We start from the raw sequence: 12,489 nt of genomic DNA, 5'->3' as shown, positions 1-12,489 counted from the left end.
TCCCCTTCATTGATTGGTTGTTGTTTGTCCTCTATCAGAATTCACCTGATCACTGCTCATTTAAAGACTGCTCTCGCTCCTCTTCACCTTCACTCTGAAGTTTGAACTATGTGTGTTTATTTCATTTTTGTTTCCCCCTTTATTGAACCTTTGACTTGAATTTAAAGAAATAAACCATAACTGAAGTTCATGCATCCTGACCCGAGGCCCATGGTGATAGTCACCCAATAAATTTGAACCCTTCCTAACATTTACATTTTCATAAAAGCCTACAGCGTGTAGTATTTATTTACACTGCTCACGTTATTCAGTCTGTAAAGTTTCCTCTTGTTATCCTCAAATCAAGTCAGAGGACAAAAGTTAAAGTGTGTGAATTAAACTCTGAGAGCAGCTGCTTTGTTTGTTTCTTGTCAGTAAAAATCACTTCAGTGTTCGACAGTCAGAAGACACAGTTTGACATTTTTCATGTTTTATTCAAACGTTTGTACAGAAATGAAGAAGCTCTGTGTGAAATGACTTGATACCTCCAAGATCATCATCATCATCATCATCATCATCATCATCAGTCTACAGCGTGAACAGACATGAACGTTGATGAAGTCAAACCTCTCAGTCAACAACAGGAAACAGTCAGAGTCCAGTTTACACCGGGCTCAAACTAAAGCAGTCTGAATCAACAGTCCTCAAACAGGTTAGGACTTTCTTTGTCACCATGTGGAAAACTGTCTTTGTCTTCACAACAAAGAAAACATGATGACAAACAAGACAACATTTTCTGAGCAGTAAAGTTTGGGGGTATGGGGGGGGGGGCTATGTTTTTTTGACTTTATAAATGTAATAATGGAATCACACTTGGGACCAGTGATTGTTTGTAATCATGGTCTGTGACTCGTGGCAGTCTGAAGCGTCTGAAACCTAAACTGGGAGTGCAGGGGATGAGAGGGGTCGCTGGTTAATAAATCCTGAAGGTTCTAATGTTCACTTCACACAGACTCATCATTATTAATATCAGTAACACAAAAATAAAACCTTCATCACATTATATTTGACTTCAGCTGCAAAATATTCACTCATCATTTATTTTCAGCATAAACTGAAGTTTCATGGTTTTAATTCTACATGTTGGTTATTCTGAACCTTTCAGAGCTACAAGCACTTTGATTATTTATATTTACAGCAGTTATAAAGCACTTTGATTATTTATGTTTACAGCAGTTATAAAGCACTTTGATTATTTATGTTTACAGCAGTTATAAAGCACTTTGATTATTTATGTTTACAGCAGTTATAAAGCACTTTGATTATTTATGTTTACAGCAGTTATAAAGCACTTTGATTATTTATATTTACAGCAGTTATAAAGCACTTTGATTATTTATGTTTACAGCAGTTATAAAGCACTTTGATTATTTATGTTTACAGCAGTTATAAAGCACTTTGATTATTTATGTTTACAGCAGTTATAAAGCACTTTGATTATTTATGTTTACAGCAGTTATAAAGCACTTTTTAATGACACGAACACACACAGGGTTCAGTGTGTCACTCAAAGACACTTTAACATGTTGGACTGGAGAGATATTTCATATTGTTTTGAGACACTTTAATAAAACTGGAACTTTATTGTAAGTTAAGTTTAATTAGCTCCTTTTTCAACCTGTTCCATTTTAATTCAATAGCTGGATTGGCGGTAAAATCATAGAGAACACGATCAATAAGTGATAATAGATGCTACCACAGATAAAATCTAATTAATAAAGGTATTTGACTTTGATTTGGTCAAACACTAAAAAAGGTAAAAAAAAACAAAAAAAAAAAAACAAGACAAGTCTTTTACATAAAAATGTGTTAAAAGTCCATCACAAAATACAAAAAAAAGTAGCTCGTCAAAATTCTGAAATATTATGGAGGACAGATGTGTAAAAACTGGAATGGCTGTTTCAGTTTGATGTGTTTAAACTTGCTCATTTTGTTTTGTAACATGTCCTGGACATGCAAAAAGGGGTGAATAACTTTACTACAGCTCACTGAAGCTCACCACCCATTAGTTAACTAGTCTCCTCTTTCCTAGAACTAAGTGAGAGCTCACTCCCTACCAGCGGCTAGTCTCCTCTTTCCTAGAACTAAGTGAGAGCTCACTCCCTACCAGCCGCTAGTCTCCTCTTTCCTAGAACTAAGTGAGAGCTCACTCCCTACCAGCCGCTAGTCTCCTCTTTCCTAGTACCAGGAGCTTTGTAAAATTACTCCTCTAACACCCTTTGGAGGAGAGAGGACTTGTTATAATCACAGCCCCAGGATTATCTGCCTAACATTCATTTCTAGAATAACTAGATTCAAGAATAACCCCTGGTACAGGACTCTAGATTACCCCCCGGAGAGGGAATAACTGTAATCTCTCCCTACTGGGATGTTAGGTGTGTATGAGGTGTGTAGTAAAAGTCAGTAGAAGTGTGCCGTGGTGTGACTGCTCAAGCTTACCTTCCGAGGTTCACGGGGTCCTTAAGGGAGACTCCAGTCTTTGTGGTGTGAATGATTTCAGTCAGAAAATGATTTCAAAAAGTTTCCGAAAATTTATTTAAAAAACTTCAGATGATATTCCAAATGCAAATACAAAACAGTAAAAGTAAAAATATAAAAATATAAAAAGTAAAAGCAAAACACAAAGACCAAAGTCTAAACCTGAGAGTGTAGACACTTGAGGTTTTAAAAGATCTTGGTCTCAGAGACTAAGTCCCAAAATGGGGATTCAAAAGTCAGAGTGACGTGGAGTCCTTTAGAAAAGTAAAAAAGAACCTCGATCAGCTTTTCCACAACGTGTTTATAGCCAGACGGTCTCTTTTTCAAGATTCTGTAAAACCTCAACAATTCATATTCGCAGAAACGTGATACATCCACAGGTGATACTAAGTTCATATGTGGTTTTAATGTCAAATCATACAAGGTAACACAGGTGATACTGTAAGTGCTGTTACATAAAACTTTAAGTTCATGAGTTATAAATGATTTCATATTGTCATAATTTCATATATTCGATAAATAAATAAATAATAATTCATGTATGTTAAGCTAAAAGGTTAAAAACACTGTTGAAATATTTATGCTTCTATGTGGAACTAAAGTTCCTTGTTTTGGTTCCGCTACGACGGAATTAAGGGACGGACACTGATGTCTGAAGTTTAAGCAGACTGTGAAAGACACTTTACAAGGACTTTAAATGAGTCAAGAACCTCTTTTCATGACAAGCGGTGCAACGAGTTCTCAAGGCGTGGTCGGCGTGGTTGGCATGATTGGTATGTGATACAAAGACGATGATGCTTCACAAGATTGCTCCAGCAATAAACGCCCGTTTCAAAGAACCACCCTGTGTTTGTTGTTGTGAAGAGAGCTATAGTGAGAACTCGCCTGCTCAACACAAGTAGGAGAGACTACAAGACTACGGCGGGAAACGACGAAGAACCAACATATCAGATAAGCTAAGCCCACGTCCATGTTGGCTAGGCTACTGCAAGCTAAGATTATTGGACTGTGTTAAAGGTGCAACTATTCAGGCTAAAGCTAAAGTGTTCCACCTCCAAAGAAGTGGTTTTACTTGAAAATTGCATATAAGGACACAGTTCTATTAACCTTGCACAAAGTGCTTAGTTTATATGTTTCGGGACAAAACTGATGTGTCGTCATTTCATGTTGTTACATATTACAAGGTTTAAAGAAGATTGTTAGTTAAGTTTATACAAGATAAATAACTTGAAGGGCAGTTTGTGTTTAACAAAGACTATTTAAAGACTGTTTGAGTTTAAAAGGCAACTTAAGGAAAGTTTAAAGGGTCACTAGATTAATGTGAAAATTATTTTCCTACACAAAAAATAGCAATTTAATGCACTTTTAAGTTTACCGTCTCAGCAATTAAGGTTTATAATTGCATATTTAGGTTACTATTTTCAGTCTTCCTATTTTTCTGATGCACTATTGAAGTTTAGAGCCAGGAACTCTTAGATTTACACATAGCACTTTATATAAGATCTCAGTCAAGCTCAGCGAATACACACATAACACAGCTTTCAAGCTATCCCAAAATGTCTCACACAAGTGGACCTCCAGAAGCAATCTCCAATCAAAAGACAGAAGACACTAAAGGACCAAGAAGAAGTGAAAGAACCCGAACACTTACAGAAAAGGGAAGGGAACTTCAAGAGGAAAGGCTTCAGAGTGTACAACAAAAGTACAAAATCATCTATGAGAAATGGAAGTGTCAGGCCAGAATAGGCAAGGAAATATTGAAATATAATCCTTCCGAGGAAGATTTAAAGGAGTTGATAGAGAACATTGAGAGCACTTGTTCTGATGTAAAGACCATTTATGAAGAGTTACGTCAAATGAAAATTCCTGAACAAGACCTTCGACGCAGAGTCGACATGTGCATATCTCTTTCCAGTTTCATTGTTCAGAGAGCAAAAAGACAACTAAGCGGACACACAGTCGAGCAAGAGGAGGAACTATGGCCAGATGTTGGATCTATCCTCGACTTAACTGGTTCTCTATCAAGACCACCCTCTCAACGTACAAGGTTTGGCTCCACCCACTCTAGCATTCACTCAGCTAAAAGAAACATGGCTGCGGCTGAAGCTGCTGCTTCCCAAGAAGTCTTAGCTGTGCTAGAGGAACAAGAAAGGGAAGCTATGGAGCTACAAAGGTTAGAGGCTGAGAACAGCAGGCAATACAAGAAAAACGTCGAAAGCTTGAACGTCTTGAAGAAGTTAAGAAATTCAATGCTGCAAGAGCTCGAGTTAAGATTTACGATCAAGCTGAAGACAACTTTGAAGATGGCTCACAGTATGATGTTAAACCGTTAAGAGAACCTTCAGTTCACTATCCCACAACACAAGCTTTAAACCCCTGAAGTTCTCAATTCATTCCACTGCATGTGCCAATTACAAGTCAAGCTACTCTTCCCCAAAGTGTGCAACTGCTACCTCAAGCTCCACCAACCTCAGTGTCTATGCCTCAAGTTCAAAATGGCTCCGAGTTTGTCAATATGCTAGCAGAAGCTATTGGTGCTAATCGTCTCCCAACACCAGAGCCTGCAGTATTTACTGGAGATCCTCTGAAATTTAAAAATTGGAAATTATCATTCGATACATTGATAGACAGAACAAACATTCCAAAGAATGAAAAACTGTACTACTTAAGAAAGTACCTAGGAGGCACTGCAAAGAAAGCTGTTGAAGGTTTCTTCCTGCTGGGCACTGAAGAAGCTTATGACTCAGCCTGGAAGCTACTAGAAAAACGCTTCGGAGATCCATTTGTTATCGGAAAGTCCTTCAGAGACAAGCTCCATGGATGGCCAAAGCTAAGCACTAAAGACGGTTGTGAACTAAGAGAATTTGCAGACTTCCTCAGAAGTTGCGAAGTGGCAATGCCACACATAAAGACACTAGAAGTTCTCAACGACTGTAATGAGAGTCAAAAAATTCTGATGAAACTACCAGATTGGTTGGTATCTAGTTGGAATAGAAAAGCCATGGAAGCAAGACAAACAAAGACTGGGTATCCACCATTTAGCGAGTTTGTAGACTTCATATCAAAGGAAGCAGATCTTGCCTGCGACCCTGTATCCTCAATACGAGCCCTAAAGAGCGCAGAAGGCGAGAAACCAAAGCGTAACCAGACCATTCTAGCAAAGACACTGTCGACAAACACAACACAAAGTAGCATCCCATCATGCATTTTCTGCAAAAGAACAGGGCATACCTTAGCCAAGTGCAGACAGTTTGCTGAAAAGACAGTTCAAGACCGTGTCAAGTTTGTGCAGGCAGAGAAGCTTTGCTTCGGATGTTTAAAAACTGGTCATCACTCAAGACAATGTGATAACAGAAGCACATGTGAAAAATGTCAGATGAAAAATCCAACATGTTTGCATGACGACAAGTTCAAAGGAAGTCAAAGGTTACCCACTTATAAAGGAGATGGCAACTCAAAGGACAAACTAGACACCAAAGACATAGTTGCAACAGCAACGAGTAACAGAGTCATGCAAGAAGGCCTTAGCACACACACATCTTCAATCGTACCAGTCTGGGTCTCATCCATAAAACAGCCAGACGAAGAAATTCTTGTTTATGCGCTCTTAGACACACAAAGCAACACAACCTTCATCTTGAATGAAGTAGCCCAAGACCTTGACACAAACAAAGAAAATTTCAGTTTACAGCTATCTACAATGTCTACAAAGTCAACAGTCATACACTGCCAAAAACTGAAGAACCTGCAAGTAAGAGGATACAATTTAGAAAAAAGGATTCAGTTACCACCACTCTTCACGCGAGAGTACATTCCAGCAGACAGATCGCACATTCTAACTTCTGAAACTGCTCTAAAGTGGCCTCATCTTGAACAACTGGCAAACAAGATTCCACCACCACTGGATATTGAAGTAGGTCTTCTCATCGGTTATAACTGTCAGCAAGCCCTTCTTCCAAGAGATATCCTGTCAGGTGAAGAAAATCAACCATATGCACAGCTAACTGATCTCGGCTGGAGTATTGTTGGCTGCTCTAATCCATCAAGCGACTACGGCGATGCAATAGGTACCAGTCACGGAACCATAGTGCGACAAGTGACACCTGTTATGGATCCATCAGTCGAACTAAAGAAAGAATTACACTTTGTGTGCAAAAACCAAGTGAAAGACATAATCAAGGCTCTTGAATCTGACTTTCTTTGGCAATTAAATCTTCCAGCCGAAGAGAAAACGGTGGGAGAATTAGAAGTAACTGATCCAGAGCTTCGCAAGGTGTACATTCACACAGTCAAGACAAAGGAAGTGAATTCAATAGCAAACCGCTTCACAAAATTTTCTGACTGGTCCAGAGTCGTAAGAGCAGTTGCCAGGCTCAAGAGATATGTCAGAGAATTCAAAGGACTTCAACAAAGAACAAATGAAGCAACTAACCTTAAAGAAAGAAGAGAAGCAGAAATCTTCATCAAGTCAGTGCAAGAAGACTGCTTTGCTGAAGACATCAAGAAAATCAAGCAACAGAAAAGAGATGCACTGAAAAGGCACAACAAGTTACACCAGTTGAATGCTTTCCTGGACGAGAACAATGTACTAAGGGTGGGAGGACGACTCTCTCATTAAGCCTTACACCATGATGTGAAACATCCGGCAATTCTACCAAAGAAATCTCATCTGTCAGCTCTGTTAGTCAAACATCATCATGAACGAATAAAGCATCAAGAAAGAGGTATGACCATGAACGAGCTACATGCAAACAGGATATGGATTATTGGATGTGGAAGTGTGGTCTCCTCACACATTTACAAGTGTGTAAAATGTAGATACAGAGGAACCACAGAGGTTCAGCAAATGGCAGACTTGCCAGAAGAAAGAACTGAAACATCGCCCCCCTTTACCTACTGTGGTATTGACTGTTTCGGACCATTCATTGTGAAGGAAGGAAGAAGAGAATTAAAATGTTATGGACTTTTGTTTACATGTTTGTGCTCAAGAGCAGTACACATCGAAACACTGGATGACCTGACTACAGACATAAATGCACTATGAACATTTGTAGCTATCAGAGGACCTGTCCGCCAACTGAGATGCGATCAGGGAACAAATTTCATGGGTACAAGGAGAGTGTTTTCTGAGTTACTTAAAGGATTGGATCAAGAACGTCAAAGAGCAATTGGATGTGAATTCCTCATGAATGTCCCATCAGCGAGCCACATGGGAGGAGTTTGGGAACGGCAAATTCGAACGATCAGAAGCATTCTGACAGTCATGCTCGACAAGTCTGCAAGCAGGCTGGACACCACAACATTGAGGACATTTCTTTATGAAACGATGGCTATCATCAACAGTAGGCCTTTAAGTGTTGATCATCTTCATGATCCAACTGGTCCAGAACCTCTCACTCCCAATCACCTCTTAACCATGAAATCATCAGTTATTATGCCTCCTCCTGGACAGTTCTGCAAGGAAGACCTGTACCTCTGCAAAAGATGGAAAAGAGTGCAGTTTTTAGCCAATGAATTCTGGCAAAGATGGAAGCGAGAATACCTGCTTAACCTACAACAGCGACAGAAATGGTAAAGAACATCACGGAACTCACAAGTAGGAGACATCATGATTCTACAAGATGATAACTCACCCAGGAACGAATGGAAACTCGCCAAGGTTGTAAAAGTTTGCCCAAGCTCAGACGGCTTGGTGAGAAAGCTGAAGTTACATGTCAGTGACTCCACACATGACAAAGGAAAAACACACACTAGATCAGTTCACCTTGAAAGACCCATTCACAAGGTAGTCACCTTACTTAAAACTAGCTAAGCTACATACATGTGGTCACATTTCATTGATATGAAACATGCTTATTTCCCCTTGTTATTTAGTTTGAAGAAAATCCCACATTCAAGGTAAATGAGTGATTTTGGTGGGAGTGTAAGTGCTGTTACATAAAACTTTAAGTTCATGAGTCATAAATGATTTCATATTGTCATAATTCCATGTATTCAATAAATAAATGAATAATAATTCATGTATGTTAAGCTAAAAGTGAATTTGTGTAAACATGCATGAAGACTGTTACCACTGATTTCTGAAGTTTAAGCAGACTGTGAAAGACACTTTACAAGGACTTTAAATGAGTCAAGAACCTCTTTTCATGACAAGCGGTGCAACGAGTTCTCAAGGCGTGGTCGGCGTGGTTGGCATGATTGGTATGTGATACAAAGACGATGATGCTTCACAAGATTGCTCCAGCAATAAACGCCCGTTTCAAAGAACCACCCTGTGTTTGTTGTTGTGAAGAGAGCTACAGATACTAAGTTCATGTGTGGTTTTAATATCAAAGCATTAAGGTAACACAGGTGATACTAAGTTCATGTGTGGTTTTAATATCAAAGCATTAAGGTAACACAGGTGATACTAAGTTCATGTGTGGTTTTAATGTCAAAGCATTAAGGTAACACAGGTGATACTAAGTTCATATGTGGTTTTAATGTCAAAGCATTAAGGTAACACAGGTGATACTAAGTTCATATGTGGTTTTAATGTCAAAGCATTAAGGTAACACAGGTGATACTAAGTTCATATGTGGTTTTAATGTCAAAGCATTAAGGTAACACAGGTGATACTAAGTTCATATGTGGTTTTAGCTTGAAGACCGTGAACCAGGTAGATTCGCAGAAATGCTATACACCTACGAGCTCGTATGTGGTTGGATGAGGAGGCTGGAGGAGAAACTCCGGGTAAAGAGAGTTCAGATGTTTCTGTTCACACAGGACGCTCAGTATAACCCTTTTCACACATATGGAAATCTCCTGAAAAACTCCAAAGATTTGGCTACTGGAGGTTCTTTAGGCTATGTGTGAACGCAAACAGCCGCATTTTTTGTGCAGACTTTACCCGGAGTTTATCCCACCAGACCCCTAGTATTTTATCCACAGAAAATTTGAGTGAGCTGATGTCTGAACGCTGAATGGCTGAATATACTCCGGCGATTTCAATTTCAGCCAATCAAAAGAGAATGACGTTTATATAGTGACCGGCTTAAGTGTCTGCACGCGACCTCTACGATCTCCGTGCTCTAATTAAACGTCTGCATTCTGTTTTCTGTTGGTCAGTATGTTGTTCTCCTCTCTTTTGTGGATGTTGTCATTCCATTGGATTACACATAGCATTGATATAAAGACAGATCATTATAACGTCGTGTAGCGGACTCTGTTGCTACGGCCACTACTTCCGCGTTGTTTATTTACGTCACGTCTTACCTCAGGAAATCCCCCGCGGCCCCCCTCCCCTCTGACAGGGATAGTCTCAAAAAAAAGGGCCATAAAACAGGAAGGTGCAGACGTTAAATAAGATCAGAGCAATAACACAGAAAGGCACGTATTCAAGGTGTGTGGGAACAAATATGAACATTCATGAGGTCAATCCCTGTGTTCATCAACCCTTTTTTTTACAATTTTAACAATTTTACATATTGTTACATCAAAGTCAGATGAACATTCACAGCAAGAAATTGTTAACCCTTATCCCACCCCCCACCCCCTCCAGGTGGCGTCCCCACATAAATACACAAACCTTTAGACGACAAGGCAATAACAAATAGAGGGTGTATTAACATGCATGTAAGCACTCATATATAGAACAATATGCATCTAGATGTTGATCCTCTTAATGATAGCAATATATACGCTGTTGCCAGAGAGACAAAAAGGAATTAAATAGACAATAACAATAATACAACAATAAGAAAAATAAAAAAAGCATCGGACATACAATCACAAAAATAACCCAAACTGGCATGTTTAGATTATGCTACTTGTGGTACCAGTATTCTAAACCCTTCAGGAGAAAGGGTAGGTAAGAGCTCCGACAACCATAATCAAAGTCTCCCAACTCAACAGTCACAGAGCCGATATAGCATCTCAGGTTAAAGATAGGCCTCTGACATGTGTGATAAAAAGTGACCAAGTTTTGTCATACTTATCTTCCAACCCACATACTTTATATCTACGTTTCTCCAGATCTAGTCCCAACATTATTCTCGGATCCAATGAATATAGGTGGGGGGAATCCTTCCTTTCCAACTGAGCAGTATCAAACGGCGGGCATGTAATGACGCATAAGCAATAGCATTTTTGTGGAGGCGGGAAAACATCAATTCATCATCAACTGCTCCAGAAATAGCTGTTATTGGGTTGGGAGGTATTGTCCTACCAGATATTGCCGAGAGTGATTGGAAAACCGATATCCAGAAAATGCATAATGATGGGCATGCCCAGAACATGTGCCCCAATGAAACAGGAGAATGATGACACCTGGGACGAATTGGAGCCACATTAGGATATAATTTAGCTAACCTGTCATTAGAGTAATGCAATCTATGGACTATCTTAAATTGAATTAATCCATGTCTGATGCAGAAATATGAAGTGTGTATTAAAGAAATAATGTTTTCCCAAGTATCTTCTGAGATGAGCTCCCCAATGTCTCCTTCCCAAGCTGTCTTAGTTTTATCCCACGTATGGGGGCAACTATTCAAAATAAGTTTGTATATTTTTGGTACTGCACCTTTATTGAATGGATTGACATTGAGAACTGAGTAAGCTAGGTCTTTAGGGGGTGGGCATGGATATCCTGGGAAGTGTTTAGAGGCAAAACTCTGAGCCTGAAGGTATCTAAAATAGTGTCAATTTGAAAGATTGTGGTCCTTGCACAGAAAAGTAAAAGACTGCAAAAGCCAGATCCAATTGAGATGGCGCAAAAAGATGATTAGACATTATTGGGGAGAAGCCACATGTATTATTGAGGTTAAAATATTTTCTAAACTGGCCCCAAATCCTAATTGTGTATTGAACCACGACATTCGCACTCAAATCCTTTGCTCTTACATTTAATGGGAGGGGGGCAGTTAAGAAAGAGATTGGGGAGACTGGGAGAGTAGATTGTAACTCCATATGAGCCCAAATAGGGCCATCCTTATCCGCAAACGTGGTAATCCAATATGTCATCTTGGCAATATTAGCAGCCCAGTAACAAAATAAAAAATTAGGCAGACCCAGAACACCCTCTGATTTGACTCTCTCTAAGTTTGATTTCTTTGTACGTGTAGGTTTCTTGTTCCATATAAACGATGAGATTAGGCGGTCTAGCTCGGTAAAATAGGATTTTGCGAGAAAAATGGGCACCATTTGAAACAGGTATAAAAACCTGGGTAGTACTGTCATTTTTACTGAATCTATCAGGCCCGCCAGGGTAGTAGGGAGCTTCAACCACCTATCCAGATCCCTCTTGGGGCGCTGGTGGCTCAGTGGTCAGTGCGCACGCCCCATGTATGGAGGCTGTCGTCTCAAACGGGCGGCCCGGGTTCGCCTCCCGCCTGTGGCCTCCCTCCCACATGTCATTCCCCTCTCACTCCCTCCCTGATTTCCGACTCTATCCACTGTCCTCTCTATCCATTAAAAGGCACAAAAAGCCCAAAAATAAAGCTTTGAAAAAAAAATGTCCTTGACTGAACCAGCTATCTCGACACCCAAATATGTAAATTTTTCATTCTCAACCTTAAAGGCAAGATGATCGTAATTGATCTGCCAGATCATTTAGTGGAAATAGCAGGGATTTAGACAAATTGATTTTGTATCCAGAAATATTCCGCAGCAAGGAAAGAAGGCAGGGAATACTATCTACCGGATCTGACATTTGCACAAGTAAATCATCCGCATAGAGAGATGTTTTATGGATTATGCCACCCCTTGTAATGCCCTTAATCCTATTATCTGATCTAATGGCAACTGCTAACGGTTCAATTGCAATGTCGAACAAAAAGGGCGACAGGCAGCAACCCTGCCTCGTACCCCTATGCAGCATAAAACAGTCAGAGATATTGTTATTAGTTCGAACAGCAGCCATGGGTGCAGAATATAGAATTTGTATCTAGTTGCAAAAAATAGGTCCCAATCCAAACTTTTCTAAAGCAGCAAAGA

The 12,489-nt window shown here is 39.7% G+C and overlaps 1 protein-coding gene and 1 long non-coding RNA gene across 4 annotated transcripts in view; one reads left to right on the top strand and one right to left on the bottom strand.

The window, feature by feature from the left end:
• The window catches only part of LOC114918192 (CD276 antigen-like), a 45,267-nt gene that overhangs the window by 17,251 nt on the left and 15,527 nt on the right, over positions 1-12,489 (bottom strand). The gene's annotated exons all lie outside the window — the stretch shown is intronic.
• LOC136179307 (uncharacterized) overlaps positions 2,817-12,489 on the top strand; it is a 52,269-nt gene continuing 42,596 nt past the window's right edge. For 2 of the 3 annotated variants that reach the window (XR_010666469.1, XR_010666470.1), the window contains exons 1-2: positions 2,817-2,950; positions 8,973-9,128. This is a non-coding gene — a long non-coding RNA (uncharacterized lncRNA). The remainder of the gene's footprint in view (positions 2,951-8,972; positions 9,129-12,489) is intronic. The other variant, XR_010666471.1, reaches the window with a different exon arrangement.

Source organism: Labrus bergylta, chromosome 5, assembly GCF_963930695.1.
Source record: "Labrus bergylta chromosome 5, fLabBer1.1, whole genome shotgun sequence".
Lineage (NCBI taxonomy): Eukaryota > Metazoa > Chordata > Actinopteri > Labriformes > Labridae > Labrus > Labrus bergylta.
Note: the sequence above shows the minus strand (reverse complement) of the source record. Positions and strands in the feature narration are given on the sequence as shown.